This window comes from Schistocerca nitens, chromosome 1, assembly GCF_023898315.1.
Source record: "Schistocerca nitens isolate TAMUIC-IGC-003100 chromosome 1, iqSchNite1.1, whole genome shotgun sequence".
Classification (NCBI taxonomy): Eukaryota; Metazoa; Arthropoda; class Insecta; order Orthoptera; family Acrididae; genus Schistocerca; species Schistocerca nitens.
In genome coordinates this window covers 1173877583-1173904765 of record NC_064614.1, presented here as the reverse complement: position 1 = coordinate 1173904765, position 27183 = coordinate 1173877583, and the positions used below count along the sequence as shown (strand labels likewise).

The following is a 27183-nucleotide window of genomic DNA, read 5'->3' as shown; positions in this document are numbered from 1 at the left end:
TTAAAAAAAAAAAGAAATGGGGAGGGAGAAAGGCAGCTTTACCTTCATTGCAAGACGGTACGAAAAGAAGAAGTTTTCCAGAAAATTAAGTTACTGATATACAAAAAATTTGTCGTGCGCTGGAGAAACTTGTGTCAAAGGAAAGGGAAAAAGTAAAGTTTTTGAGAATTCAGGTTGAGAGTGGCAGAAATGTAAAATATGAGAAAAAACAGTATTAGGAGGCTAACACACGAGGAACACATGCAAGACGAGAGTGAGAAGAAAAAATTAAAATGGTATGGACATGCGAATAGAGTGGAAAAGACGAGGATGCCTAGGTAGATGCACGAGATGAAGATGTAGGGCAAGAGGAAGGCCAAAGGAAAAGTGAATGAAAGGAGCGAAAGAAAGCATTTGGAAGAAAAGAATCAGTCTCGACAGAGGCGTTGGGAAGAGGAGAGAAGATGCGGAGCCCTGTGATTTCAAGCAGACAATGTCATTGATGAGAAACCGTACAAGATGATGATGATCGTTGTTATTACTATTAAAGAATTAGAGAGATGGTTCAAGTACTGAAGTCTCAGGGCAAGTGTGGTTCATGACTTTAACAAGGCAACGGTCACTTTTTTTTTTTTTTTGCAGGCTGAAGTACTACTTCGCCCCAGTAACTTCGAAAAGAAGGGTACAACATCCGTCGCAGAGGAAATCGGTAGAAACAGAGCACAAGTTTGGTGTGGAAATGGTAGAGAAGGTAATCATTCGTGTCATTTCAAAGAAATCATCTCGGCATTTGCATTAATTGAAGATCTAAATCTGGATGGTCGGTCCCTCTGAAGGGAACAACAGTCCTGTTCCCGTTTTCTTAGCGTCTGCGTGTGGTGAAATGATCACGACGACAAAATAGGAGTTTGTACGTAGGTTTATCGATGTTCCCACGCACTATTCGCGAATGGAACATGTAAAGGGGTAAGTGGTAGTGTTACAAGTAGTTCTTTCTTCCACGCATCGTCAGGTGGTTTTCGGAGTGCAAACGTAGATGTAGTTACCAGTAGAAACAGAATCTGCGACAATATTCCGGCCGCCATATGATTTAGCACGGTCTAATTCATATGCGGTGAGCTGCCTAAAAGCTCCATGACTGTGTTAATGAGTAAATAACCTGCAATAAAATGTTCGCCCCTTTGATCTAATAGCGTTACGTAATGAGTAAATAATCGGCAATAAGATATTCGCTCGTTTGATGTAATAGCATTTGTATACTTCTGTATGATCAAAACTCACTTTCCTGCCGTATAACCAAAACCTTTTATCAGCATTATGTGGCAGATATATGAAACGTGTCTCTGCTGCCCAGGTGTGTATGGGCTTAGCGACTTACTCGCAAAATTTTCGTAATTACGGCGATGAAACGCAGCGTGCGCCGACGGAAAACAAACACGGAAGCCCCGCGGCGACGATTTCACCCGCCCGAATAGGTAGGGAGTCAAGCGGATAGACAACACCCGAATTAATAAGCCGCTTTGAGTTCGCAATTACGGGAACCTGCACACAGTAAGAGCGCTCTTTGGAAAAAAAGCTAATCCACTTTTATTGCTGGGTAAAGTCGGCGTAATGGGCGTAGCTTTCTATTTTAATTGCACACACGAAGCAAATGCGCGCATTTTGTTTGCGAATGAATGCTCCATATCCTCCATAAACGGCTTAAGCTAGCGCACACCGTTTCTGCCCAGTTTTTTGACCTGAACGAACGCGTATTCGAAGGCTGTGTGTGAACCCGGCCGACACAAAGCCCGGTATTTTCCTCTGTTTACTTGGCGATTTTGCTGCGCGTCACACTTTTTAATCTCAGCACAGCAAGCTGCTCAACTAAATATTCTGACGCCATAAATCAGACACCAGAGAAGCACAAAAAGGTGTCGCGCAAGAGTAATAATACCGATAAAAGAAGAGTAATGATACAGGTAAAAGATTAAGCTTTCAGGCCGGTATAGCACCATTCCGTAGACAAAAATTCGTGACTGAACGATTTGACGCATTGTTAAGACATTTGACTTCTATCAAGAATTCATGTTTTTCAAATGTTCGTTCCGAATTAATAGCCTACTACTCCTTCTGTAATGAACACACTGTGGGGGAGACGGCAAATTACAATCTCTTTATTACAGGCAACTGTGGTATGATGCACGGACCAAATCTGCTTTTGCGTGTCAACTCAGTAAGCCACGTTATGCTGTACGGCGGAGAGTACAGGGTAGATATAAGTAAATTTTCGTTAGTTGAGCCAGCGTCGATGGAAAAATATTTACCGTATTGGTACCCAACTCGATAGGAATGATGTTAAGACTGTGCGTTACAGGATTTGCGTTCTTAGCAGTATTAGTGTCAGGATTTGTCGTTAGGCGACGGTACTGTTACAACGACGTAGGGTTCAAACAAAAGGACTACGGACAGGCTGCGTAAACGGCACACGTTACTGCGATCTGCCCCGCGAACATGTGATGAGAGATGCTTCAGACCCCACTGTTTTGATGCACCTCATATTGTTCGTGAGGTAACTCGGTTACTCCGTAACACATTTGGAGAAAACCGAATCGCCGGCCGGAGTGGCCGAGCGGTTCTAGGCGCTTGAGTCTGGAACCACGCGACCGCTACGGTCGCAGGTTCGAATCCTGCCTCGGGCATGGCTGTGTGTGATGTCCTTAGGTTAGTTAGGTTTAAGTATTTCTAAGTTCTAGGGGACTGATGACCACAGCAGTTAAGTCCCATAGTGCTCAGAGCCATTTGAACCATTTTTGAAAACCGAATCATTGGCCGATCGTTCCAAACTGCGTGGCCACCAAGGTAACTATATTTGAACCCAGAGAACCCGTGTGATTTCTGACTGTGGGGTTACCTGAAGAACAGGAATGATCAACGGGACACTAACAAACGTTGGAGGTTGAAGATGAGCATTGCGAGGGAGACAGCCAACATCCCACCTGAGATGTTACAGGCAGCACTAGAGCTATCTCTAGTGCGGTTCCAGCCTATCGTGGATGCTGATGGTCGTCTCATTGAGCAACGTTTGTAACCTGTAACGTACACATCGTACGCAACTAACAAATGTTAACCTCTGATGCGGATATTAACACGAGTTTCTTTCAGTGGTTTATTCGTTATTTATCATGGAGTTTCTTTGTCCTAAGATCACTCGTTCGTCTTGAGGACCTTCTCACGTAGCGAAAGTTTCATTATAACCACTCTGTACTATGTATACCACTGCTAATTCCCCCCTTTCCTGTTCCAGTCCCGAAAATTGGAAATTTGTGGTAAGTTCCTGTGGGACCAAACTGCTCTCTCTCTCTCTCTCTCTCACACACACACACACACACACACACACACACACACACACACACACACACACACACATGCTTGAGGAAGGTCTCGAACCTCCGACGGGGGGGAACCGGGCGAACCATGACAAGGCGCCTAAGACCGCACGGCCCCAGTCCCGACTGCTGCGTGGAGCAACGCTTATTGGTAAGCCTCCGTGTAAATCTCTGTAGCGGTAACTTTGTGGCACTACCGCGAAGCCGGCCGCGGTGGTCTCGCGGTTCTAGGCGCGCAGTCCGGAACCGTGCGACTGCTGGCCCATTCTTTTCTTCCAAATGCTTTCTTTCGCTCCTTTCATTGGATGTGTGTGATGTCCTTAGGTTAGTTAGGTTTAAGTAGTTCTAAGTTCTAGGGGACTGATAACCACAGCAGTTGAGTCCCATAGCCGCGTGGGATTACCCGAGCGGTCTAGGGCGCTGCAGTCATGGACTGTGCGACTGGTCCCGGCGGAGGTTCGAGTCCTCCCTCGGGCATGGGTGTGTGGTTCGTCCTTAGGATAATTTAGGTTAAGTAGTGTGTAAGCTTAGGGACTGATGACCTTGGCAGTTAAGTCTCATAAGATTTCACACACATTTGAACATTGAGTCCCATAGTGCTCAGAGCCATTTGAACCATTGAACTACCGCGAAGCGTACTTGGATGGAAGATGTACAGAGTGTCTCTCCAAATAGTTGTCAGGCGCATTTTCTCTCGTGTCTCGGAAGATAGTTACAATTTCGTTTGTGCAATATGTAGCTGGAATCAGCCCAAACAGATAGTGTGGTGTCACCGCCAGACACCACACTTGCTAGGTGGTAGCTTTAAATCGGCCGCGGTCCATTAGTACATGTCGGACCCGCGTGTCGCCACTGACAGTGATCGCAGACCGAGCGCCACCACACGGCAGGTCTCGAGAGACTTACTAGCACTCGCCCCAGTTGTACGGACGACGTAGCTAGCGATGCACACTGACGAAGCCTCGCTCATTTGCAGAGCAGATAGTTAGAATAGCCTTCAGCTAAGTCAATGGCTACGACCTAGCAAGGCGCCATTAGCATTACATAGCTTGTATCTAAAGAGTCTCACTTGTATCGTCAAGAGCGATGTACCACAAGGATGGATTAAAGTTAAGTATTCGAGGAGCTACGAACTTTTCTTTATAGCATTCATTACGTATCCTGTTTCAGACCTATCTACTAGCCTGCGTGAGTTAACGCGTGCCTTTCGGCTACTTCCGAGTGGCGTGGCTGTCTTGTTACGCCACAACAGATAGTGCTCACCACGTCTTTCATGCAACGCCCGGTGTTGACGGAAAGCGTCGATTTGTTTCTCCGATACGAAAAAATGATTTTTTAAGCGGAACTTGACATGCCCATTCAATAGAGCGGTACCAAATTAGTGTAGAGCGATATTTGTTTTATCGCTATGAATTAACAGGGACAGTAAAACATGGAGAATGATGAGTACTCCACCAGCGACTGAGCAGCGCGCTTCTGCATGGCGGTAACAGTCATCACGGCCCAGGACGGAGTACTGGTTATCCCTCATGTTTTACTGTCGCTGTCAATTCATATCGATAAAACAAAAATATCGTTCTAGACTAATCTGGGACCCCTCTATCGAACAGACACGTGAAGTTCTATTATTTTTACACTAACGACCATTAAAATTGCTACACCACGAAGGTGACGTGCTACAGACGCGAAATTTAACCGACAGGAAGAAGATGCTGTGATATGCAAATGATTAGCTTTTCAGAGCATTCACACAACGTTGGCGCCGGTGTCGACACCTACAACGTGCTGACATGAAGAAAGTTTCCAGCCGATTTCTCATACAAAAACAGCAGTTGACAGGCGTTGCCTGGTGAAAACGTTCTTGTGATGCCTCGTGTAAGGAGGAGAAATGCGTACCATCACGTTCCCGACTTTGATAAAGGTCGGATTGTAGCCTATCGCGATTGCGGTTTATCGTATCGCGACATTGCTGCTCGCGATGGTCGAGATCCAATGACTGTTAGCAGAATATGGAATCGGTGGATTCAGGAGGGTAATACGGAACGCCGTGCAGGATCCCAGCGGCCTCGTATCACTAGCAGTCGAGATTACAGGCATCTTATCCGCATGCTTGTAACGGATCGTGCAGCCACGTCTCGATCCCTGAGTCAATAGATGGGGACGTTTGCAAGACGACAACCATCTGCGCGAACAGTTCGACGACGTTTGCAGCAGCATAAACTATCAGCTCGGAGACCGTGGCTGCGGTTACCTTTGACGCTGCATCACAGGCAGGAGCGCCTGCGATGGTTTACTCAACGACGAACATGGGTGCACAAATGGCAAAACGTCATTTTTTCGGATGAATCCAGGTTCTGTTTACAGCATCTTGATGGTCGCATCCGTGTTTGGCGACATCGCGGTGAACACACATTGGAAGAGTGTATTCGTCATCGCCATACTGGTGTATCACCCGGCGTGATGGTATGGGGTGCCATTGGTTACACGTCTCGGTCACCTCTTGTTCGCATTTGCGGCACTTTGAACAGTGGACGTTACATTTCAAATGTGTTACGACCCGTGGCTCTACCCTTCATTCGATCCCTGCGAAACCCTACATTTCAGCAGGATAATGCACGACCGCATGTTGCAGGTCCTGTATGGGCCTTTCTGGATACAGAAAATGTTCGGCTGCTGTCCCGGCGAGCACATTCTCCAGATCTCTCCCCAATTGAAAACGTCTGGCCAATGGTGGCCGAGCAACTGGCTCGTCACAATACGCTATTCACTACTCTTGATGAACTGTGGTATCGTGTTGAAGCTGCATGGGCAGCTATCCCCGTACACGCCTTCCAAACTCTGTTTGACTCAATGCCCAGGCGTATCAAGGCCGTTGTTACGGCCGGAGGTGGTTGTTCTGAGTACTGATTTCTCAGGATCTGTGCACCCAAATTGCGTGAAAATGTAATCACATGTCAGTTCTAGTATAATATATATGTCCAATGAATAGCCGTTTATCATCTGCATTTCTTCTTGGTCTAGCAATTCTAATGGCCAATAGTGTAAAATCATTATGTTCGTAACGGGAAACAAACCGACGCTTTCCGTCAACTATGGGCGCTTCACGAAAGACGTGATGAGTACTATTTGTCTGGACTGGCTCCAGCTAGACACTGCAGAAACGAAATTGGAAATATATGCTGAAATATCAGAGAACATGCGCCTGAGACAGCCGGTATGTTTTGTGACTCTTGTAGAATCGTGCGCTCTTGGAAGTTTGATATTAAGCCACTCTGATGTATTCGATTATCACCTTCGTGACACTTTAGCGGTACTATACGAACCTGCGACAAAACTCTTTGATTATATCGGGTCTTCTCTGTGTATTCTATTAAACTGGTAAGGTTGGGAGACTGGCAAGCAGTATTCAAGAATAGGATTTTTTAACCTACTTTTTCCTTCGTCGGTGGGCTACACTTCCTGTGGGTTCTTCTAATGACTTTTTGCCTTTCCTTCTGTTAGTTTTATTAGGTCGTTCCACTTTAGATTATTTTGCTGGGTACTCCCATATACAAACGAACAGCTGCTGAATACCGTTTCAGAGGAGAGCAGCTCGAGGTTCTACAGAGACTTTCTCACCTGAAATAGGTAGAAATAGGCCATTGTGAATCAACATGCTACTTAGACTATATTACACATCCAAATACAGTATCACTTCCCTCTACATATTGCAGATTATTTTCACCACACTCATTGTATCACATCTTTTTAAAATTTTTCTTTGAAATTTGCATTATATAAGTTATATTCTCATCGACTAGGCAGAAACAAACTATATAGAACCGTTTTAACAATTGTTAAGCATTCAGTTCGCAGTAACCTTAGAGAATTTTTGTATATTATGTTCTTTATATTGTTTAAAAAAGCATTAACAACCGTATACCAATAAGATTGTAACAATGAGAAGTCTTTGCTGTTGGATTTAGAAGCATCCGACCCACTTTACATTTCAAGGCGGTGCGCTACTCTCTACCTAAAAAATGGTTCAAATGGGTCTGAGAACTATGGGATTTAACATCTGAGGTCATCAGTCCCCTAGAACTTAGAACTACTTAAACCTAACTAACCTAAGGACATCACACACATCCATGCCCGGGGCAGGATTCGAACGTGCGACCGTAGCGGTCGCGCGGTTCCAAACTGAAGTGCCTAGAACTGCTCGGCCACACCAGCCGGCGTTACTCTCTACAGTTAATAAAATAAATAACTGCCATATATTCAGTGAATGTGACTGTGTGACTGCTTCCAGTGATTGTTTGGCAATCGTATAGGCCTAAAATAATGGTTATTTCTTTCTATTTGTACGAAATACGCTAAATTTGTGTATGTAGAGGATTAACTGCCAGTTCCTACATCAATCATCGATCTTCCGCATATCTTCCTGCACTTCGCTACGGTTTTCTACCATCATTCGCGAACGGCGTCATGGATTTTCTGAAGTTACCCATTTCGGGACATTTGTATGTATGAGTCAATCATTGACGTGTTTCTAAGGTATTGCATCACATGCAGATAATTCTATTCACCGTCACGATCGTACTGAGTAATGGACACATCACCACTTTCGACTGTTGACAGGAATTCTCGGGTATGGCACTTAATTAGTACGCAAATTGTTATATTTTGGCCCTGTAGGTTAAATAAATTGAAGACGCTGCGTTGAGTGCTACTTTGAGAGGTTGGCCCAAGAGAGGAAATAATTGACGGTTGCACCAAATCAGTCAGAATACTGATGGGGGCGGTGTGGCCGAGCGGTTCTAGGCGCTACAATCCGGAACCGCGCTACTGCTACAGTCGCAGGTTCGAATCGTGCCTTGGGCATGGATGTGTGTGATGTCCTTACGTTAGTTAGGTTTAAGTAATTCTAAGTTCTAGGGGACTGATGACCTCAGATGTTAAGTCTCATAGTGCTCAGAGCCATTTGAACCAACTGATGGAGGAAATATGCAAGGTAACCGGTTGGAAAAAGTTCTAGCAATGGAGCTCAAAGTGATAACGTAAATAATAACTGTGCGAGCTACAGGAAATGGAAACGTTAGTGTATAATTAGCTCTTCGTTGTCAGCCGAACGTAGTAACCAGTTTTGAAAGTTATTCGTGGAACATACCGAAATATTGATATTAATCCACGTTATTAATGAAAAACTTTCTTAATCAAAGGTTGCAAACTATCGCTGATGCAGTAATCTCAGAAGAACAGTCAGGCTTCAGAGAGGGGCGTTTGTGTAATGCTAATATATTTACAATAAGATAAATTATTACAAAAAATCGGGAATTAGGTGAAACACATTTATCATTTATTGATTTGGAGAAAGCCTTTGATTAAATAAAAAGGTCCCTTTCGCGAAAAATATTGGAGATAAAAGGTTTTCAAAACATATTACTAATACTGTAAAGAGTCTGTTTATAAGTACATATGCAGTTATAAGTTCAGGTTCGAAAATGTCAACTGAAATTTTTGATAGATCATGATGTTCGACAGGGGTGCTGTCTATCTCCAACTTTATTTAATTTATATATTAACGACCTAGTTATGAAGTGGATAGATGAAATACACACAGGAATTAAAATACGATCTAGCAGACTATTGAATACTCTTTTATGTGCTGATGACCATAATTATACAGGAAACAGAAGGTAATTTACAAAGAGCGGTATGTAGATTGAGCCGAAACGCAATATATTACAACTTATCTGCAAATAAATCAAAGATAATGGCTTTCAAACGGAAGAATCCAGTCAAATCGAAAATAATAATAAATGATAAAATTTTAGAACAAGTATCCCATTTCAGTTGTCTAGCATTTGACATTAGTTTTAACTATGACAATGACATTGAGAAGAAGGTTAATAAATATCAAGCTGACTGCGGAACAATTGAAACAACTTTGGGGAAAAAACAGTAAGAGAAACAGAAATGACATTCTGTAAATTTATGGCTGTACCTACTCTTGTGTAAGGAATCACGGACAGCAACAGAAAAAGAAAAGTCACGTATACAAGTAGCATAGATGAAGTTCATGAGATATGTTAGAGGCTGTAAGAAAATTGTTAATATAAGGAATGACACAATAAGATAAGATTTAAAATTCTTTTCAGTTAATGACAAGATATTAGGTCTACAACTTTGCCTCCGCCGTTTTGCAATAGACGGTGGTAGCGGCAAGTGGGGTTCAGGTGGTTGGTCACAGGTGTAGTACAATAAGCTTAGGCACCTGTAAAGATAATGGCATAAAAATATTAGTCGATCTGTAATTGCATCATAAGGTTATTATCGCTTAAGTACGTCAACTTACGTACCCTCTCGCCATTTACGGGAAGTTTTAATTTTCTGCTTTAACGTGAAGAAATATGCGGCTGTGGCTCTCAAAATGCTGGGTAAGACCAATGGCGAGGGAACTATTAGTGGAAGAACGTGCAGAGAATGTATTCAACGCCTTAAGAAGAGTGATTTTGATGTCGAAGACCGGCATGGCGGTGGAAGACAAAACTTTTTCGTAGCTACTGAATCAGACGAAGACAGTCACAGGACATCATTATCGAAAGCAATTGATGCGTTAGAGCCCAGTACTGAAACACAAACGGCCACAATACAGCGACAGACACGTAAAGGTAATTTTTCAGCAGGTCAGTGCTCGACCCCATGTTGCAAAACCCGTCAAAATATACATGGAAACGTTGAAATGAGAAGTCCTATCCTTCCCGCCGTATTCTCCATACCTTGCTCTCTCTGACTACCACATTTTTCAATCAGTGGCATACAGTCTGGCTGACCAGCATTTCCGATCATATGAACAAGTGCAAAATTCGATTCATGGATCCCGACAAAAGACACCCACTTCTTCCGCCACGGGATTCATATGCTATCCGAAAGATGGGAGAATGTAGTGGCGAACGATGGGAAATACTATGAATCATACTTTTTTTGTAAGTTTTTCACAATAAAGCCCCGAACTTCGAGAAAAAACGGCAGAAGCAAAGTTGTAGACCTAGTAGAAGAGAGTAGGATGAAATGGGAAAATCACTTTGATAGAATGACAGAAAATACGTTGCCAAAAAAGGTAATGAATTATCGGCTGACAGGAAAGAGAGAACTGGGTAGACCTCATAAGGGATGGATGGATGGATGGATGGATGGATGGATGGATGGATGGATGAATGAATGAATGATAGAGAACGTAACACGTGATTACAACAGCTAAACCATGCAAGGGGATGATAATGGTAATGATGAATGCACCTTCCTTTTTCAGTGCAATGTGGTGTATTATTTTATTTGTGTCATAATGGATAATTATGGAAATGACGGGTAGGGGAAGGATGAAACGCTTAACCTACTCCTCTCGAGCACAAAGGAAACTATCCAACTTAACGTCAGACAGACTGTGAGATATGATCTTCCTTGACGAGATCCCACCCAGCGTGCTGACGCACAGTCTATAATCGGGAACTACGGCGCCAACATTTCTATTCCAGCTCATGTGCGTTATCAACACTACGTACAGAGACGCGAAATTTAACTATTGTGCGGTTTTCACAGTGCCCTGCGTTTTCGCCCTAGGTACTCACTTACCTTTGTAGGCCACGGTAGACAAAGACACAGCAAAGGAACACAGTTGCCGTGATGGCGAGAATTCCGCATAGTCCTCGCCACAAGAAAACTCAGGAGAGCAAATAGACTTAACTCACGAACAGTACATTCCACGACCACGATTACTGTGGAATTCGAATACGCAAGCCTAGGTTTGCAGTTTGCTATCTTTAAAAAGTAGTATTATAGTATTAATTTCATATATTTAAGATTATATATATATATATATATATATATATATATATATATATATATATATATTATCGGATTTCTCATAAGACCGGGTAGTGTAATGTTGATTGTTTTTACCTTTTGTGTTTCAGAAGTGTGGTATTGTGGCGGTAGCATCAGCAACCACATCAGCCTTCAGCCGCGTCTGAGGCGCCTGCGTCACACGTAAGTATGTTTTGCTGCTACGCAGTTCAGCAGTATATTCTGTTTGGTACTTATTATGCGCTGCATTGTACTCATTGATGAGATATGTTGTTTCTGCGTTTTTATGATCTAATAGCAGCGACTGCCGGGACGCGCCATACGGAAACTGTAATAATAGTTTCTAATTTTTTTTGTGTGTCATCAGTCTTATGACTGGTTTGATGCGGCCAGCCACGAATTCCTCTCTAAATATTATATTAACGATTTTTAGGTTATGTCCATGGGCAACTGAATCAATGTGTATTGCATTTTGTCATACGTGTTTCACCTTAATTTACTGATGCATCTACTAAGACCTAAACTAAACTCCGTCCGAACAGACCTCGGAAGGCCCAACGGTACCGACCGATCGCCGTGTCATCCCCAGTCCACAGGCGTCACTGGATGCGGATATGGAGAGGCTTGTGAGCAGCACACCGCTCTTCGTGCCGTTGTCAGTTTCCGTGACCGGTGCTGCTACTTCTCGATCAAGTACCTGCTCAAGTTGCCTCACAAGGGCTGAGTGCATCTCGCTTGCCAACAGAGCTCGGAACACAGAACGGTCACCCATACAAGAGCTAGCCAAGCCCGACAAAGCTTAACTTTGGTGGTCTGACGGCAACCGGTGTTACCACTGCGGCAAGACTATTCGCATTGATGCATCAACAGTGACCTGAAATACACAGACATTCTCGAATGCAATGCATAATTTTTGTAATTCACTTGACACTATGTGATCAAAAGTATCTGTACCCCTATTAATGGACGTTAATATGGGGTGTGTCCATTCTTCGCCTATATGACGGTTTGAACTCTGCTTGGGACCCCTTCAATAAGGTGTCTGAATGCCTGTGGAGGAACAGCAGCCAGTTCTTCCTCAATAGCCAAAGAAGGCAGTGATGTTGGACGATGGGGTCAGCAGAGAAGTCTGCGTTATATCTCATCCCAAAGGTTTTCGATAAGGTTCGTGTCGGGATTCTGGGAACGCCATTCCGCTTCAGGAATGTTAAGGTTCACAAACCGTAGCCTCACAGATGCTACTTTAAGACAGGATACGTTGGTGTGCTGATAAAAACTGTTCCTCCACTGTACGCAGTACACATTGATGTAAAATGTAATCGTATCCTCCCACATTTTGTGTTTTCTTATGCGTAATAACGGATGACACTCAAATCATGGAAAATATCCCAGAACCGTAGCACCACCTCGGCTACACTTCACTGTCGCCAGTACACATGATGGCAGCTAACTTTCTCCTGGCATTCGCCAAATCCAGACCCTTCGATTGGATTGCCACAGCGTACAGCGTGATCATTCCCAATCGTTCGTCTCTAGTCACAGCTGTCTAATGGCTTCCTCTTTATAGCACCTCAAACGTCGCTTAGCATTGAATACAGAACGTGTATCCTATAAGGAGCTGCTCGATATTGTACCCCATTCGTTCAAAGTCTCTCCGACACTCATTGTGCTAGTTGGACTACTGGTGGAAATGTAGAGCTCACTTGTGACACCTTCCGCTGATTTCACGCGAATTTTCAAAATCACCGTCTGCTGTCTGTCGATACACGAGGTATGTCTGGTCTCTGTTTAACAGTGGTTGTTCCTTCTCGTTTGCACTTCAGTCACATCACCTTCAGTCGCTTTTCGGAGCTTTAGAACGATTGCCGCATACGACGGAAAACAGGGAGAATACCGCCATGTTTCGGTGATACACCTGTTTATGGCTGCAAACTTTCAGTTGCTTTCTTTTTCGAAGCGACAATTGGGCTTTGTTTATGTTTTTTCTTTGTTTTCACACATAAAGATACGAGAATGATGCAAATCTCTCTTTAGGGAAAGGAGACATTCTCTGCAGACTCCCGCGTTCGCTCGTTCAGTGCCCTGCATTTCCCGAAGACTGCGTTCGACGAGCAGTTCTAAAGCTAAATACCTATGAATAAGTGCCAAAGTCGGGTGCAGTTAACATCCAGTCGCTTGTTCATTGGATTTTATGGTCACCTGCGTTTCTTAAATTGTTAAATTGATTATGATATTTATCAAAAGTAACATCTGAAAAATCAGTTTCAGAATAATACTGAAATAAATTTCCCTTTAAACTTATCGAAAACTAAAGCCACTTTCGTAAGGTGAACTTTATACAATATTCTTGGTGCAAAATCTTTTTGGGCCTGCAGCATATTAAATATGAATTCAGTTGCATATCATCACTGTGTCATATATTTCCTAATCGACATAAGGGAGGTGGTAATCAGCTGTTATCAAAAGTGAAAGCAGAGCAAGAATAAAGAAAGAAACAGGAAATAAACTGTTAGACCGCGGTCGAACTCACCATCCACGGGATGTTAAACTTGGCAGTTGTGTGCTGTGCTGTCTTACTACTACGATATTTCAGTCGATGGTAAATTCATCTCGTCCGCCTTCCGAATACGATATCTCCAACGGAGGTCCTCAGGGTGAACGGTTCTGTGGTGAGGTACCGAGCACCTTGTCCGCTCCTGGCAGCAGAGTGGTCAGCGCGACGGAATGTCATACCTAACGACCAGGGTTCGATTCCCGGCTGGGTCGGAGATTTTCTCCGCTGTGGGACTGGGTGTTGTGTTGTCCTAATCATCATCATTTCATCCCCATCGACACGCAAGTCGCCGAAGTGGCGTCAAATCGAAAGACTTGCACCAGGCGAACGGTCTACCCGACGGGAGGCCCTAGCCACACGGCATTTCCATTTCCGGGCACCTTAAACCATATCACCATTGTCTGTTCTCCGATTCCCATTCCGACCCTGCGCCCTCTTGTCAGAGGAACGGTGTTGTGGCTTCACACTTGAACAAGTCCTCGGACTGCTCTATCCTATCTGGGCTAATGCTGTGTCCCTAATGCCTCAAATTTCACACTAGCATGGTGGCGAAGTAGTAAGAGAGTGGATATATAATTGGGAGAACTGGTATTCAAATCCTCTTCATGACATCCAGATTTAAGTTTCCCACGATTTCTCTAAATCGCATAAACAAGTTTGTCAGTAAAGAGCGATCTGCGATCCGTATTTTTTTCGATGGGGAGGATTCAAGATGCCCGTTCGGCCAGACAGATTTACATTTTCCACAGTTTTCCTAGCTCGCGTAATGTAAAAAATGCGTTGGTTTCTTAATTAAGGCCACGGCTGATTTCCTTCTCCAACCTTTACCAACTGATCTAAGGCCTATTCTGTAATGACCTAGACGATAGGACGTTTCCGCTCTAACCTTGCTTCCTTTAGAGGTCCGTGGTGCCATATGACCTCCGCCTCCATTTACATCGATTGATTGCATCTATGTGGACGCTACAGCCTCGATAAATGCGAAGAAAGACATCTTTTCCAGCAGACTGACAGTTTAAATAAGTATTTTATTCAGGACCACTAGCTTGTTATGTGCATGTATTCATTTTCAAGAGTATAAATGGATATGGGCATATCATCCTCGTCTGTCAAAAACTCGCCAATTTTTATATACACGGTGTTCCTTTTATCTGAAGGGCCGCATGCGCGGGTTTGTTTGTCCGACATCGACGCCGAATGGGTCCCGCGTCTCCCTTTTAATGCCGACTGCAATACGCGTCGTTCGAGCTGTGAAAGAAATATCACGAGTGTACCAGTGAAGCATACGAACGAAACATTGAAAAGACCGAATTATTTTATTCCACAAAGAAAAGTTTATTTACGATTCGTATGTGCGTACCGAGTCCGCTCGTATTCCTCGGGGATTGTTTGAACGGAAGTTACCAGGAGTCTGAATTTTTAGAGTCGTGATGGAATTCACAAATTAATGAAAAAAATTCGGGAAACGGGAACTCTTCAAGCGTAAACGGCTTCGTGCATTGCTCCCAAAAGCTCATCTCGATGACGCTGCACACCGCCTGGAAAATTCATCTCAAAAGCCTCTTCGACGCAAATTTCTTGCACCTCTGTACAAAAGCCTATGCTACTTGAGCTAAGGTACCATAAAGGAACAAAAAATGGTTCAAATTGCCCTGAGCACTATGGGACTTAACTTCTGAGGTCATCAGACCCCTAGAACTTAGAACTACTTAAACCTAACCAACCTAAGGACATCACACACATCCGTGCCCGAGGCAGGATTCGAACCTGCGATCGTAGCGGTCGCACGGTTCCAGACTGCAGCGCCTAGAACCGCTCGGCCACACCGGCCGGCATAAAGGAACAGTAGTGCCAGAACTTAAACCTAATGATCCCGCGCACAGGGTTTCGTTTTGCAAATGGGTTTTGAGACAAGTGCACGACGGAGAAATGGATCCTACCCTAATTTTGTTTCGAGACGAGGCTTGGTTCCATTTGCAAGGGTATGTTAAAACCCAAAACTGTCGACACTGAAGTGCCGACAGACCTATTCTGCTTTATGAGGAACCCTTTTCATGTTAAAAAACAGGAGTATGGTGCATAATTAGTGGTGACAGAATAATAGGACCAATTTTTTAAATAGCACAGTCAACAATGAGAGATATATGCAAAGCATTTTGCCACTGTTTTTTAAATGAATTGAGTGAAAGAGAACGAAACTTCGCACTTCTTCAGCAGGATTCGGCAAGGGCTCAGATGGTTAGCGTTCCTTTGATTGCAATTAATGATTTGTTTCTTGCCAGAGTCTTTTGCAACAACATCTCGCCCACTCACGGTCCCTATTTAATCACGTGCTATTTCTGTTTGTGGGGAGTAGTAAAGGATAAGTGTACACAACAAATCGACACGCGCTACAGGAACTCAAGGATAACAACCGCGAGTCAATTAATTCAATTTTCAAAGAAAGTTACATCGTGACGTGTATAATTTCTTGAGTAGATATCAGAAATATGTGGAAAGCAATGGGAGGCAGTTCCGACATTTCGTTGCATGACATGCGCGAGTACAAAATTTATTTGAGCATACACTGAAGGAAAAAAAATCGCAGCAACGAGGAGGACTTGAACGATACAAACGAAAGTTAGTAGGCGTGTTTCTATATCTGAAAGATCATGTCTACTCAAATTTCGCGCCCTTCACCCAGGAGTTGCGTAAGTAGCGTCACTATAAGGATGAAAATCAGGTTCGCTTTAAGTACATGTTGTAACGGAAGTGAACGCTAGTTACCTTTGAGACTGAACGTGGTTAGTTGATTTTAGTCAAGAATGCCTGTAAAGCGGCACAAAGACGCCATTTTGAACACTATTATGAACACCTCATTGAGTTTGAATGAGGTCGTATAATGGGGCTACGAGTAGGTTTATCTTCCTTCTGCGGTATTGCAGAAATACTTGGCAGGAATATAGCCGCTGTACATGATTGCTGGCAGCGGCGATCACAGGAATGTACGGTCGCAAGAAGAACGGGATCTGAACGACCACGTGGCACTAACGAAAGGGAAGACCATCGTGTTCGGCGTATGGCTCTAGCGCGTCGTACTGCGTCCCCAGCAGGAATTCGGGCTGCAGTTGGCACCACAGTGACAAAACGAACTGTTACAAATCGGTTACTTCAAGAAAAGCTCAGGGAAAGACTCTTTATACCGTGCGTTCCGCTGACCCCAAGCCATCGCCATTTGCGATTTCAACAGTGTGAAGCGAGAAATCATTAGAGGGCAGGGTGGACGTCTGTCATGTTTTCCGATGAAAACTGATTCGGCTTCGGTGGCTATGATGATCGTGTGTTGCTTAGTAGGAGGTCAACTGACGGCCTGCAACCAACCTGTTTGCGTGCTAGACACACTGGATCTACACCAGAAGTTACGGTCTGGGATGCGATTTCGTATGACAGTAGGAGTATTTTCGTTGTTATTCCCCGCATCTTGACTGCAAATTTGTTCCAAAATCTGGTTATTCGACCTGCTATGTTGCCATTGAAGAACAGCATCCCAGGGGGTGTTTTCCAACACGATAACGTTCGTCCGCATACCGCTGTTGTAACCCAACATGCTCTACAGAGTGTCGACATGTTGCCTTGGCCTCCTCCTGTCCCCAATCGAACACATAGGGCGGCATCATTGGATGACAACTCTAGCGTCGTCATCAAACAGCATTAACCCTCCATGTATCGACCGACCAAGTCCAACAGGCATGGAACTCACGATACCTGTAAAACACGATGCATGCACGTTTGCACGCTTGCATTCAACATTCTGGCGGTTACACCTGTTATTAGTGTACCAGCATTTCACATTTGCAGCGCCTTATCTCGCGCTTACACGAACCTGTGATCTTGCAGTGTTAATCACTCAAATGCGTTACCTAGACAGATGTATTCCCGAAATTTCATTAGTTAACATTAACTATTTTTTGGTGTTGCGATTTCTGTCAGTGTATTTTAAATTTAGTAGACGGGCGACAGTGCATCTGATTCGCGTAAAGCTGAAATACTAAACACCTTTTTCCAAAGCTGTTTCACAGAGGAAGACCGCACTGCAGTTCCTTCTCTAAATCCTCGCACAAACAAAAAAATGGCTGAAATCACTCAACAGAGGAAAGTCCACTGGACCTGACGGGATACCAATTCGATTCTACACAGAGTACGTGAAAGAACTTACCCCTCTTCTAACAGCCGTGTACCGCAAGTCTCTAGAGGAACGGAAGGTTCCAAATGATTGGAAAAGATCACAGGTAGTCCCACTCTTCAAGAAGGGTCGTCGAGCAGATACGCAAAACTATAGACCTATATCTCTGACATCGATCTGTTGTACAATTTTAGAACATGTTTTTTGCTCGCGTATCATGTTATTTCTTGAAACCCAGAATCTACCCTGTAGGAATCAACATGGATTCCGGAAACAGCGATCGTGTGAGACCCAAGTCGCTTTATTTGTTCATGGGACCCAGAAAATATTAGATACAGGCTCCCAGGCAGATTCCATTTTCCTTGACTTCCGGAAGGCGTTCGATACAGTTCCGTATTGTCGCCTGATAAACAAAGTAAGAGCCTACCGAATATCAGACCAGCTGTGTGGCTGGATTGAAGAGTTTTTGGCAAACAGAACACAGCATGTTGTTCTCAATGGAGAGACGTCTACAGACGTTAAAGCAACCTCTGGCGTGCCACAGGGGAGTGTTATGGGACCATTGCTTTTCACAATATATATAAATGACCTAGTAGATAGTGTCGGAAGTTCCATGCGGCTTTTCGCGGATGATGCTGTAATATACAGAGAAGTTGCAGCATTAGAAAATTGCAGCGAAATGCAGGAAGGTCTGCAGCGGATAGGCACTTGGTGCAGGGAGTGGCAACTGACCCTTAACATAGACAAATGTAATGTATTGCGAATACATAGAAAGAAGGATCCTTTATTGTATGATTATATGATAGCGGTACAAGCACTGGTAGCAGTTACTTCTGTAAAATATCTGGGAGTATGCGTGCGGAACGATTTGAAGTGGAATCATCATATAAAATTAATTGTTGGCAAGGCGGGTGCCAGGTTGATGTAGTCCATCAAAAAAGGAGGTGGCTTACAAAACTCTCGTTCGACCTATACTTGAGTGTTGCTCATCAGTGTGGGATCCGAACCAGGTCGGGTTGACACAGGAGATTGAGAAGATCCAAAGAAGAGCGGCGCGTTTCGTCACAGGATTATTTGGTAAGCGTGATAGCGTTACGTAGATGTTTAGCAAACTCAAGTGGCAGAATCTGCAAGAGAGGCGCCGGCCGAAGTGGCCGTGCGGTTAAAGGCGCTGCAGTCTGAAACCGCAAGACCGCTACGGTCGCAGGTTCGAATCCTGCCTCGGGCATGGATGTTTGTGATGTCCTTAGGTTAGTTAGGTTTAACTAGTTCTAAGTTCTAGGGGACTGATGACCTCGGCAGTTGAGTCCCATAGTGCTCAGAGCCATTTGAACCATTTTTTGCAAGAGAGGCGCTCTGCATCGCGGTGTAGCTTGCTGTCCAGGTTTCGAGAAGGTGCGTTTCTGGATGAGGTATCGAATATATTGCTTCCCCCTACTTATACCCCCCGAGGAGATCACGAATGTAAAATTAGAGAGATTCGAGCGCGAATGGGGGCTTTCCGGCAGTCGTTCTTCCCGCGAACCATACGCGACTGGAACGGGAAAGGGAGGTAATGACAGTGGCACGTAAAGTGCCCTCCGCCACACACCGTTGGGTGGCTTGCGGAGTATAAATGTAGATGTAGATTCGCCGGGCGACGGAGCTCTTGAAGTCTACCACCTACAGCGTCGTGCATGCGGTCGTAAGATAAGTGGAACACCCAGTACTTAAGAGGATGATGTGTCTACATCTATTTGGCCCTTGAAAATAAGCATATCGAAACTGTGGAAACTTACCTAGTAGAGGACTTATTCAGACGAGCAGCCGGATGGAATTGAAGCTGTCCTTTAAATTTCATAGACATCGTTTTACCGCGCCGCCTTTCTGAGAATCTAGTGATGCTCTGTCGGCGGGCGCGCCGCCCACGTCAGCACCGCGTGCATAAGGTCTCGCTGCCATCGCATACATTATTCACGACTCCATGATCCCGGCGCAAGTGTACCGCCGTAGCAGCGGCCCTCTTTTCGCCTCTTCCTTTTTTGCCGCGGGAAACGAAATGCCGCGTTACTCATAACTGCAGGTAACAAATCCCCCGTGTACACCACGGCAGATGGATGCTACAGGTACGTGGCTCCCGCATCGTGTACGTCTGTTTGGGGTTAAAATAAATATTTCACCGTCACTTGATAGCGCGCTATAAAAACTTCAGCACAGCAGGTACTGTTATTTTCTCGCACCCAACGGATTTTTGTATTGCTTTTATAAGCGCGTAAATAGCAGACATTTTTTGTTGAGTCAGACTGACGCCAGAGAAAACTTATCGGTTACGAATCCGTACCCGCTCGTAAACTTCCATGTGGAATTTATTTGTTCCAGAGCCAACGAATGCATTTTGTGATACTGACGTAACAGCATATTTAGGTGAAGTTGCAGTAACTGAAAAACTCTCCTCCTTCTCAAAGTACCCTCCTCATTGCTGGTATTGTCAGAATACTAGGGAAATAAGACTGGACGCCGGAATACGTTCTTACTCGGGGCAGGAGAAATCTGCTGTACTTGGATTTTCTATCGTAAGTGCCGGCCCTGGTAGCCGAGCGGTTCTAGGCGCTACAGTCTGGAACCGCGCGACCGCTACGGTCGCAGGTTCGATGCCTGCCTCGGGCATGGATGTGTGTGATGTCCTTAGGTTTAAGTAGTTCTGATTCTAGGGGACTGATGACCTCAGCAGTTAAGTCCCATAGTGCTCAGAGCCATTTGAACCATTTTTTTTCTATCGTAAGTGATGGAGCAAGAAAATTAACGCATCGTTTGCGATATCATTCAGCATTATTTCAGAATGTTAAGTGTATGTGAACTCAAATGTTACGGGCAAATTTCTTTTCGCAACGTTAAACATTAATTTCAAAGTGACTGAATTCTGCGACTATGAAAAAATTTTGTTTTTGGCTATGAGACACCACTTTGCCACCTTTTTCAAAGGATGTACGTATCTGAAACCGTACGGATCTTCATAAAAAGGCTGTACGGACATGTTTTCTAGAGCAGTGTTTTGATTTAGATGTAAATAACTGGTGAAGGAGTCAATAAGATCACGGTGCAGTTAGTGGAGAGTGGGATAGTTCGTATAATTTTTTCAGTCGTTTTAGTAGAAAATGGTTTTAGACCTATTTTAACGTGAAATACTTTATGACGCAGCACCATTATTATAGATTCACCGCATATTTTCTACCTTACGCTCAGCTATCAGTAATATCGCTGATTGACATTACTTGTGGTTATGCTCACTATTGCAGTTTGCCACGCAATGGGACTTGTTGTTGCAGACTGGGGTACGTTCTTATACTTAGTGTGACCTATTAAGCATTAATAAAACTGTTAAATTTGTACTGTTGATTGTTGTTTACAACTAATTTGTTACGATATTATAGAAAAGTCTGTTTTGTTTTTACAGATTGGTGTTAATTTGTCATGACTTGTTTTGCTTCTTCGCTTTGTGTTTCTTTTGGCGTTGTGCCTCTGCCTGTCTTCTTTTTGTAATTTGTTATGCTGCCTTCACAAGAAAAATTGGTAGCAAGGAACTGCACGTAACTCAAAGCAAGTTGTTACCCCGTAACAAGCAGCCTCATACATCACCATTTCTTATTCGGTACAGATAAGCATCAGTTTTCGATTACAAACAAGTTTTAAACATTATATCATTCACGTGAACTGAAAGACTTCCAAATGATACTACGTTGTAATTTTTTCCTGATCTGAGTACTTTTTTAAAATCAAACAGATGGAGAAAGAATGTTTCGCAGTCTCTCTCTCTAATACTGACAATCTGTCCTCCAGCGAGGGGAACTGTGCTATCAGGTGCTACCATCTATTGTAAGAAAAGTGCGTTGCTAACAGAGATCCTAGCCTTGGTCTTCCCTGCTTTCAGACTTTTTGCAAGGTAGTTAATTGTGTCAATTGCTAAGTAAAATTAGAAAACGTCAGCGTTATCGTTAGTAGATTACATGATGACAGGAAAGTGCATTTTACCATGTTGGTTCCCCTACAGTTTATTTGCTACGAATTCAAGCATAGTGTGAATAAAGCATCATTTCAGAATAATACATCAATAATTAACACAGACTGACAAAGTGAAATTTAGGAAAAACACTGCACAGCTATTGGAAAAAAAATTACTATATTATAAACTAGTTATGACTCTGAATAAATTAATCAATTTAAATATGTAAATGTTTCTTAAAAACAAACGTAAAATCCAGTTGAAAGATGATGAATACTTATGTTGGGTAAATATAAACACCGCGACTTTACTGTTTCAATGAAATAGATTTTTAGTAACTACGCCACCAGATCAACGAATGATTATATTAACGTTAGGCCATAATAACTTTAAAACGCAACTTGTCATCAGGAGCATGACATATAAAATTATTTATTAAAGTTTTAAAAACGGCTTAACTTACTTGACGCTCTGAAATAACAATTCATTTATTGTCATGACTGAACGACAGAACGTGTGGATACGTGTATCATAACATTCGCTCTAGCGCCATGGCTGATGTTGCTTGTGATCATTTAACACACACTCCGACATGAAAAAAGACGCACCACGAAGCACTACGTCGTGGGCGTGTCAGTGTGTGTAGAAAACGTATCTGCTTCCGTATTGTCGCATCGAATGTGTTCGCTCCTACAGATAGACAGTCCAGTGAGCAGGTTTTCAAAGTCGGCTGCCGTCGCTCCTCCCCGGTCATTCTTGTGATCGACGTAATGCATTGCACACTCGTACTGACGTTTGCTGCGTCACGCCTATAATGTGAGCTAAAAACTGATAGACATGTGACATTTTTCTGTATGTTTAGTTTTGACAGAGCTGTCTTCTGAAGCCACAGAGGTACTTACGAATAACCCTGCATTTATCTAGTCACTGCAGGTCGCTTGGCTGCAGAAACATCGCCATTGGATAAGTGAAGCATGAAAGAAAGTCGACTGGAGTGACGAGCGGCGATACATGTTTGTACGTGCCAATATGGAGTATATAGAACATTGCATGAGGCGGTGCGACTGCTAACCCTCAGGACACTGTTTAGGCGGGAGGTGGAGGTATTCTCGTGTGGGAAACATTTGTGGAATGGCCTATAAATAGTTTCTCACTGGCGGGCGGTACAAGAAGAGTCAATAGTGGAATCACATGTGTCACTTTATTCACTGCAGTCCCGCACTCGAAATTTACCTCCTGGAAAACAACGTACCAATCAGTCGCTTCGATATAGTACCAGTACAGTTGAAGGAACACAACACGGACACGTGGGTACTTGCCTGGCGTCCCCTTCTTCGTGGTTACTGACGTGAATCCTACTCAACACATCTGTGACGTCAGGGAGCGCGATGCACGTACCTTCGAGTCATCTCCGACACATTTCCGTGAAATGCACAATAAACATAATTATGGTTTAAAAAACGAATCAACAAACAAATATGGTTGGTTGACAGTGTGACGTTCCACAATTTCCGACCATTTTTATTAAGTCATTGTGCAATGTCAAGTCGCCGCCTTCAGTGCAAGAAAGGCAGTCACTTAAGTCATGCAGCCGGCCGGGGTGGCCGAGCGGTTCTAGGCGCTTCAGTCTGGAACCGCGCGACTGCTACGGTCGCAGGTTCGAATCCTGCCTCGGGCATGGATGTGTGTGATGTCCGTAGGTTAGTTAGGTTTCAGCAGTTCTAAGTTCTAGGGGACTGATGACCTCAGCTGTTAAGTCTCATAGTGCTCAGAGCCATTTGAACCATAAGTCATGCACAGGCCTTTGATACGGTAACAGACAACCAGCGACGGAATGTACCTTGAGAGAAGAAAGCGCTCATTGTAATCTGTGCAGTAGTTTCAGCTTCTGAAAGGCAAAAGACATGAGTATGATCATATTTGAAAACGTTCCTAATTTGGAAACCGAAAACTCAGAATCGGTCACAGTAATCATAAAAAAAAAGTTCAAGACTCAGGGATCGAGACGTGGCTGCACGATCCGTTACAGCCATGCGGATAAGATGCCTGTCATCTCGACCGCTAGTGATACGAGGTAATTGGGATCCAGCACGACGTTCCGCATTACCCTCCTGAACCCACCGATTCTATATTCTGCTAACAGTCATTAGATCTCGACCAACGCGAGCAGCAATGTCGCAATGGGATCAACCGCAATCGCGATAGGCTACAGTCCGACCTTTATCAAAGTCGGAACCCTGATGGTACGCATTTCTCCTCCTTACACGAGGCATCACAACAACGTTTCACCAGGCAACGCCGGTCAACTGCTGTTTGTGTATGAGAAATCGGTTGGAAACTTTCCTCATGTCAGCAGGTTGTAGGTGTCGCCACCGGCGCCAACCTTGTGTGAATGCTCTGAAAAGCTAATCATTTGCATATCACAGCATCTTCTTCCTGTCGGTTAAATTTCGCGTCTGTAGCACGTCATCTTCGTGGTTAGCATTTGTAATGGCCAGTAGTGTATTTAAAAAAAAAATATATATATATATATATACAAAGATACAGAAATTGATTGGTTGTGAATCGTCTTCTCGTTCCTGATACTTTGTTTTAATAGTGGTCATAAAAATTTCCCACTCTCTGCAGAGTTGAAAGGGGGGATATAATGAAAGGCGTGGGGATATGTGAATTCGTTTTTATATGCGGGGCAGGCCTCTGGGCCGGGGATGTGTAGCGAAGGCGGCGTGCGGCAGCGGGTAGGCTCTATCGATCTCGGCAGATGCTCAAGAAGCGGAGAGAAGGCGGCTCGGAGAGCCCTCGGGGAACACATGCCCCGTGCCCAAATCCCTGTTTAATCCCCAGCTGCCGGAATAACTGGGGCGCCCTGCGGTCAGAATGCTCAGTCTTCCCGTCGTCTCCCCTCCCAACGCGGCACACTTATTACTGCTGGCAGGTGGGCCGAGCAACGAAGTTTCCGCGGTCCCCGTTGCGTGTCTGCTTGTGTACATCTGCTTAGCTCCTAGGACGAATCCGACAATATCAGTAGTGTGATGGGGAACGTCTTCACAGCCTTTACATAACTTTTGAAGATGTATTCCACCATCAACGAGGTGGTTGGCAAGATGGGGTTTAACATGTTGTCGATAATAAGGTCAACTAGAGTCGGAGCACGGGGGGGGGGGGATACGGGAAATAAAATATTGGCCAAGAACTTTTCAAAGGAGCCATCCCGACATTTGGCGTAATGTATTTAAGGAAACAACGGAAAACGGAAATCTGGATGACTTAACGGAGATTTGAAAAGCTGCCCTCTCGAATACGAATAGCATAGTACGAATGACGAATTTATAGAGGGTGTCCGAAAAGTCTTTCCCTAATTATATAAATTGATAACTCAGGCTAGAAGTAAGATACAAATATGAAACTGGTGTTTAATTGTTTACAAACTATCAAAGTTTTTTTCACACATCAGTAAACGTCCACATAAGCACCCTTGGTAGCACGTAGCACATCTAGGCGATATTCAGTTTTCGTCCACACATTAGCCAACATCATTGGAGGGATCGATTCAACGACTGTGGTTATTCGTTGCCGCAGGGTTTCAAGATCTGGTACACGTGTTAGATAGACCTCGTGCTTGACATAACGCCATAAAAAGAAGTCTAATAGGGTTATGTCAGGAGAGCGTGGAGGCCAAACCGTTGGCCCATCACGACCAATCCATCGCCCAGGAAAGGTCATATCGAGGTAGGCACGGACGTCAAAACCCCATGAGACGGTGCACCGTCTTGCTGAAACAAGACATCGGGGTGATACTGAAGCAGCTGAGGAACAGCATACAGTTGCAACATGTCCAGATACACTGTAGATGTGATGGTAGCCTCAGCGAAGAAGAATGGCCGTTAATTCGATTGTGCAATAGCGCGCACCAAACATTCACCTTTGGACTGCCTCTGTTGCACTCCATGACCTCGCCAGGGGGTTGTGAACCCCAAATGCGCACGTTATGGCGATTCACTACTCCACTGACAAAAAAGGTCGCTTCGTCGGAAAAGGCAATTCGCCTGAGATAACCATCATCGTCCTCAATACGTGATAGCATTTCGACCGCAGAGTCATATCGACGTGTACTGTCATTGGGCAACAAGGCTTGAACGATTTGCACTTTGTATGCGCGAAACAATAAACATTTGTGTAAAATGTCATGGAGAGAGCTTTTTGGCATCTGTAATTCACGTAAGGCCCTGCGCACCGATTTCTTCGGACTTCGCAGAAAAGACTGACTTACAGCTTCCACCCTGTCTGCTGAAGTTCTTGGTCGACCAGACCTCGGAAGGTCAGCAACCGATCCTGTGTTCTTGAACTTCTCATACCACGCTTTAATGCTCTTGACATCAGGTGGATTCCTTCCAAATGTTGTGTGGAAGTTTGTCTGCACTGTGGTTGGTGATCGTGTCTCATGGTACCACAGGACACACTGTGCCTTCTCCTGATTGGTTAACATGGCTTCTTGGACACTGCACCTCATCCACTACTTTCGTACTGCGAACCTAACACAGAAAAACAACTTTGATAGTTGTGAACAAAAATGGTTCAAACGGCTCTGAGCGCTATGGGACTTAACTTCTGTGGTCATCAGTCCCCTAGAACTTTGAACTACTTAAACCTAAATAACCTAAGGACATCATACAAATCCATGCCCGAGGCAGGATTCGAACCTGCGACCGTAGCGGTTGCGCGGTTCCAGATTGTAGCGCCTAGAACCTCTCGGCCACTCCGGCCGGCAGTTGTGAACAATTAGACACAAGTTTCATATTTGTATCTTACTTCTAGCCTGAGTTATCAATTTATGTAATCAGGGAAAGACTTTTCGGACACCCTGTACATCTAGATGGATACTCTGCAAATCATACTTACGTGCCTGGCAGAGGGTTCATCGAATCACCTTCATAATAATTCTCTGTTACTCCAAAATTGAACAGCGCACGGAAAGAACGAACACTTGTATCTTCGCGTGCGAGCTTTGATTTCCCTTATTTTATTATGATGATCGTTTCTCTCTATATTTTGCATTCATAGTAGAAAGTTAGTGATTGAAATTTGGTGAGAAGATCCCGCCGCAACGAAATAGGTCTTTGTTTTAATGATGTCCATTTCAAATCCTGTATCATATCAGTGACACTCTCTCCCTATTCCACGATAATACAAAACGTGCTGCTCTTCTCTGAACTTTCCCTATGTTCTCCGTTAATCCTATCTGGTGAGGATCCCAGATCACGCAGCAATACGCCCAAAAAGAGGACGGACAAGCGTAGTG

General features: G+C 44.1%; 1 protein-coding gene across 8 annotated transcripts in view; it reads left to right on the top strand.

Moving 5' to 3' along the window:
* Positions 1-27183, top strand: part of LOC126200108 (protein-tyrosine sulfotransferase-like) — a 971294-nt gene that overhangs the window by 237283 nt on the left and 706828 nt on the right. For 5 of the 8 annotated variants that reach the window (XM_049936684.1, XM_049936679.1, XM_049936682.1 and 2 more), the window contains one exon: positions 11300-11372. The exons of the other annotated variants lie outside the window; for them this stretch is intronic. The gene's annotated coding sequence lies outside the window, so the exon portion shown is untranslated. The remainder of the gene's footprint in view (positions 1-11299; positions 11373-27183) is intronic. 8 annotated transcript variants of the gene reach the window in all.